Below are 6,414 nucleotides of genomic sequence, written 5' to 3'. Positions count from 1 at the left end.
ATAAGGACATAATATATAAAATATTCAAAATATTTAATGAATAATTCTTTCACCCATTGTTTTTCATCTTTATTTTCATGACTATCATGAAAAAATTAAAACTGTTAATTTAGCTGAAATACGTTTTTGACAAAACTCCCCTGTCCATCCTGCCGTACACCCAAAGCATGTCCCGTTGATGATGTCACATCTGTTTTCTTGACAGTTACTGATACAATTTTTGTCACAGTTTTCTCCATAAACACCTGCTTTGCTGCAACCTGAGTAAATGTAAAAGTAAAGTTCAATAAACCACAAATATAAGTTATTTATTGAAATATATCTGAAACAATACTTTCTGTGCAAAAGTGTATTTTTCATCTTGTTTTGAATAAGTTCATGATGAAGATTACATTGAAATGAAATACAGTGTTCGTGAATAATATATTTATGATGTATTTATAATGTACATATTGCAACTTTTTTAAATTTAATTTCTTGTACTGCAAATATCGGAGCATTACAATAAATATCCATGTCGACCTAAGCATTTTACTTTGGGATGGGGTTGGGGAGTTTAAATACATTTTGAAAATTATTGTAGTTGCAGAGCAAGGAAAAAAATACAGTTTGTATTGCAATTAATTGTTCAAGTACTCAAAAATATAGTCTCAGCATGACTGGTAGTTCTCGCCTAACATGAAGTAAATATTTCGTGGATGATTAAAAACTGGAGATGACACCACCTCGGAAAAATAAAAATGTCAACAATATACATGTACACATAGTTTTACAAAGAATGATAATTTAGCAATTCAAAATTATTTCCAAAAACTAGGTTATTTCCGTGTTAGCAGAAATTAATATAGTGTTACCTTTCGTGACAGATCTCGGATTTCTCAGTACATGTATTATTCGTGGGTGTTCAAGGACATATTTTGACCACCAGAGCATATACATGTAGGCCATGGGTCAGCAGTTTATTTGAAAAAAGGGGATCTTATTTCTATAAGAAAAGAACTGTTGATTTGTGTAGTCTAGTGCCGATTTCTTAATAATAACACCATCATAACGTACTTGCTTTTACGTGGAATCATTAAGGAACCCCCAGAAAAGTTATATTTTTCTACATCATTTGCTGGCATTCACCTTTAATAATAACTTCACATAATTCTGTTGTAACTAATAGCTCATATCCTTTGGGATAAATAGCCCCGTCCAATCCTTCGTTGTAAAAAATTACATATGACGCATGCCCAATACAGTTTGTTGTGAAGTCTAATGGAGGCAATTGTGGCCCGTCATTATAACACATATATCCATCTTCTTTGTTGAAAGTATTAGATAGATAAAGAGAAAACCCTGCAAAACGGCCTCTTTGTCTGTTTTCTAAAAAAGAAAAAAAAATATATTGCATAATCTTTAACAGGAATTACGTCCACAAATTTAAAAATAAGCGTTTTGCTTAACATTTTTTGTTGATTAATGAAACATAAAAAAGAAACAATAATTCTTGCGGTAGTCCAATGTTTCTAAGTTAGAAAATTCCTGCATTCGCATCCAATGCGGTATATGATTTTTAAGTGTGAAATAAAACCCTCACATATATTTGATGAATATCATATATATATATATATATATATATATATATATATATATATATATATATATATATATATATATATATATATATATATATATATATATATATATAAGAGGCGCATTTGAACACTTCTGAGAGTGGGTTGATAGCATATTAACTGTTTAACGGAAGTAAATGAGTTTGATATCATTGAAGAGATCAGGAAAATATACACATTTATGACGTTATCCTTCAACAACGATGTGATGTCAGAATCTCGTGTGTTTAGTATATCAATCATAGAAATGATGTAACATTTCAGTGAAGTAAAGTACAATGTATTTTAAGGCCCCTTATTCAATGTAAAAATCAGAGGACAGTAAAAACTGTGAAAGTTTGTAGTTAAGAACTTAAAATGATGCTTGTTTTAAAATCAGCACTAATTTTGAATCAAAGTCTACACGGAGGCCACCGGAGGGTGCAGAAGTAGGACAGTTTTCGAATTTCCTCAATTCTTGCTTGTGGAATTTCGTCAAATTTGAGATACTTTTTGCTTCGGGAAACATAGAGCACAAGCTTGTCTGAGATTTTTTATACGCAAGATGCACCTAATACTAGTCTATGAAATATATAAATTTGGTAGATAGGCAAGCTCGTGCTCTATGTTTTTTTGAAACAAAATTGCTGTAAAATCGATCAAAAATTGCATAAAAATGAGAAAATTCGGAAATTGACATAGTTTCTGACCATCCTGTGACCTCTGTGTACCCCACAACTTAGAACCAATACTCATTTTGTGGCAGGAGTAGCAAAAGGTTTTTATACGCCCGTCTTTAGTCGGGACGTATTATGTTATGGCATTCATGTCCGTCCGTCTGTCTGTCTGTTAGCTTTTCTCGTGTCCGGCTCATAATAACTTTAATACTATTAGGCCTAGGATTATCAAACTTTGTCAGTTGATACTTCTTGGGTAGAGGGTGTGTCGCGCACTAAAAGTAGGTCGTTCTGACCTTTAATGAAGATACTATGGCCAAATATGGAAAAAGTAGGTCGTTCTGACCTTTAATGAAGATACTATGGCCAAATATGGAAAAATCCTGTCCGGCTCATAACTAGAAAACTATTAGACTTTGAATCATCAAACTTGGCCAGTTTATGCAACTTAGGTAGAAGGTGTGTTGCGACCTATTTCAAGGTCACTGTGACCTTTAATTAAAGTGAAATTAAAAAAAAAAATTACTATTAAATTACACAATCCCAAAAAAATGTAGAAGTGTTGCAGCATCCTTATTAAAAAATGTTAAAATCAAGAAATACTTATTTTTTTCATTATATACTTTACAGCAATCTATAACAAATATAATGTTACAAGAGAAATTCAACCTCTCCCATGGGTGTAATTATCAAGCACTGTTCAAGGAGAATTTTGATAACAGAAAATTGCATGTGAAATTAGAGAGAAATTAATGAGTTTAGTGTGAGGAACTAACTGGTAAAGCATCTCTGATCAAGCAGGTGTTATCTATATTTCTTGAGAATTAGTCAGAGGAACCAGCCATGTTGGATTAAATAGTTTTTGTGGGCTAGCCTAACCTTTAAAATGAATTTGGTGAAAAGTAATTAAAACTAATTTAATATGGTATAATGAACTAATTTGATATCATATAACAAACTAATTAATGAAAACTAATTATAGTCCGGGGGGGGGGATAATATTCGACTTGGAATTAGCATGCCTGTTGTCCATATGAATTGCAGCTTAAAACCATCTGACACTGAATCTAAAAAAAACCTAAGTATTTTAAAAAAAAAGGTTTAATTATGGTATATAGTCCCTACAAATCTAAAAGTCAAGCAGAAACCTTATTAAAAATGTTGCATCAAAATTACAATTTTTTTCTTTTTATAAATCTTTGTAACAAATTGAAAAAAAAAAAACCAAAAAAAAAACCTTTGTTTTCAAATTTAATTTCAGAATGACATAAATATGCATTTTAATTGCACTACAAAGCAGATAGCGCAGATCCATTCATCCGTTAGGAATAATGAGTGGACATGCATCCAGTTAAAGATTAATTAATGAGTTCAGTGTACGAAGGCTAGCTGTCTCAATCATTTCTGTTAGAGCATCTCTGATCAAGCAGTTCTTATCTGTATCCTTTGGGAATTAGACAGAAGAACTGCTGGTCAGTTTACAGCATATGTCATTTGATGGCCAGTCTTTTATTTTAAAATAAATTTGGTATAGATTAAGTATTTAAGACTAAATTGATACTGTTTAATATGACATTTTTATTTAATTTTTTTGAAAATATCAACTAGCAAATTTCAGAGCATCATGTCTCACAAATATGAAAGATGTGTGTGTGTGTGTCACTGTGTGTGTGTGTGGGGGGGGGGGGGGGGGGGCTGCAGATGGGCATTTGTCAAGCTCTAACACAACCAGTTGAGAATCTATAATGTAATATTTGTTATATTTATAATACCTACACCACAGGAAATGTATAAACAAAAATTATAAGGAATGGAAAAATCTTGGAAATCCTTGTATCAAGGTTGACTTGATTTTCTTGCACTCTAAACTGTTCGTGATAATTGAACAATAATTGACGGGCGTATCATGCTGTGGCGGGGTACTTTATTATTGATAAAATGTTGCATCATTCTAAAAGACACCCAAAACAGTGACCAAAAAGGGGTCTTAGGCTATCTTGTCCTTTGAAAGTCATTGTTTTCATTTCTTGGATGCTTGCTAATGGACAAAATCGCAACTTGGGAAGAGGTTAACATAGATTACAGTCTCTCATATGGACTTACAATCAGGAGGTCTTATTTTTAGGCGGTCTAAAAGTGTGTCAAACATGCCATGTTATTATCAAAACTCGCGCTAAATATCCGTTATGAGAAAATGACTATGTACACAATCACAATTCTCAGTCAGAGCTCAAGTTAAGTTACGATAATTTAACACTTAAGAGACTCGTTAGATTTTTGTGAAAAGGAATAACATCATACATTTTCTTTTACGCTGAAATTAATCGTAACATTTTTTAATGAAAGGGGCTACAAAAATATATCGATAGAATTTGGTTGTTATGTGTCCAGTTATCATATCAGTCGGGGAAAAAAACTGTAAAGAAAAAAAAGATATTTAGCTACTTCAATTTTTTTGGCTTGAAACCGAAATTGACAACTATACCACTTACACAAACGGGAGCAGAAAAAACACAGACCTCTTCAAAAAGATCAGAGGTTGGATCAGGTGCCATGGAGGAGTGAGCATTCCCTGTCGACCGGTCACACCCGCCGTGTTCTCATTGTCATGATAGGGCAAACGGAAAAGTCCGTAGACAATAAGCGTTTAAAAATAGACTACAGATTAGTATAAAAAACGTCAGCTAGCATTCGACTTATGATAGGTTGTATTTGCTGACAACATCATTGTATCGACCATAGAACATGCGAAATGGTGCCTTTAAACGAGACTGGTGATACCCTTGTTTCATCATTTTGTTTGTCAGTAGCTTACCTCGTTTAAGAAATTGTTCGTGCGTGGAGAATGCTTTTGCGCATCGAATCAACTTGGAGATATAAACTTCATATACAGGTGATCAGACATTCCGACCGATTAATCGTATCATAAATTCTTGACGTATTTCATTATTGTCTACTCAAATAAACAGACTAAAAAGATGTTACATGTAGTAAGATTATGTTTATCAGAACACCATAAATATTTTACTTCAATTTTAAAGCAATAATAATAATAATAATAATAATAATAATAATAATAAAAACAAACAAACATGAAACATGGCTGAAGAATCAGATATATTAAAAGAAAATCAGAAAAGATGTCACACAAGTTCAATCTGCATTTTCACCATAATCAAAAATAAGTCTGAGCTATCGCTTAATTTACAATGTTTATTTAATAATATTATAATTTTACTGGTAACTGCAAAGGATAAAAGGGATAAGGTACATGTACACATTATAAACAGTTCACAATACCCAACGATCATTCAATTAAAATCATTAAAGAAACGCGAAACCGACTGGGGTAGCGACATGGTGTTTAAACAGCAATTAATATCTACAAAGCTGATTAATTACCCCCACGATGTCAATTAGAAGAGCCTCAATTATCTCCGGATCAGCCTAAAAGATAGATAGGTGAAAATGCTAACATTTCATGTATTATCTTTTATATTACTTGAATGAATTTTCAGGATATTGTTTTCAAATTTACACATACATGATTATTTTTCGACTAACCGGTTACAGATTTTCTAACCGATTACCATCGTTCCGACCGAGTAACCGGTTAACCGATTACAAATTGACAGACTAATAAGTTTTGAAATGTTGAAAGTTAGACTACAACATAAACATAAAAAAAATTCTTTTTGTGTAGATATGCGCTCTGTATCAAAATAGACACGGAAAAAAGTACAGAGGATTGATTCGAAATCTCTCCAGTATCATTGCCATAAATACTTACCAATAAAAAAAAATTATCATACTAATTAACAGTCCATCATTGGGTACACCTCTCCGTAGATAACGAGAAGAATACTTGATTAGAAAACTAGGCGCAGCCTTTCCATATGGAAGCAATGACAATGTTGATAGCATTGGGAATCTTTCAAGTCCACAGTTTAGCAATGTGAATGTGATGCGACTTTTTAACAATACACAGAGACGTAAGCGTAGTCATGGACATCGATTATACAATAAACCTATTATACACGATGTTTCTTTTGATTCACTACTACCTTATGTAAATACACAGTTAGGTCTTCATCACATTTGCACAAAACTTTACTCTGTCTCTTTAAAAGTTCTATATG

The sequence above is a fragment of the Saccostrea echinata genome, unplaced genomic scaffold, assembly GCF_033153115.1.
Source record: "Saccostrea echinata isolate AGI-Se365-2 ecotype Australia unplaced genomic scaffold, CSIRO_AGI_Sech_v1 ptg000027l, whole genome shotgun sequence".
NCBI lineage: Eukaryota > Metazoa > Mollusca > Bivalvia > Ostreida > Ostreidae > Saccostrea > Saccostrea echinata.
Note: the sequence above shows the minus strand (reverse complement) of the source record.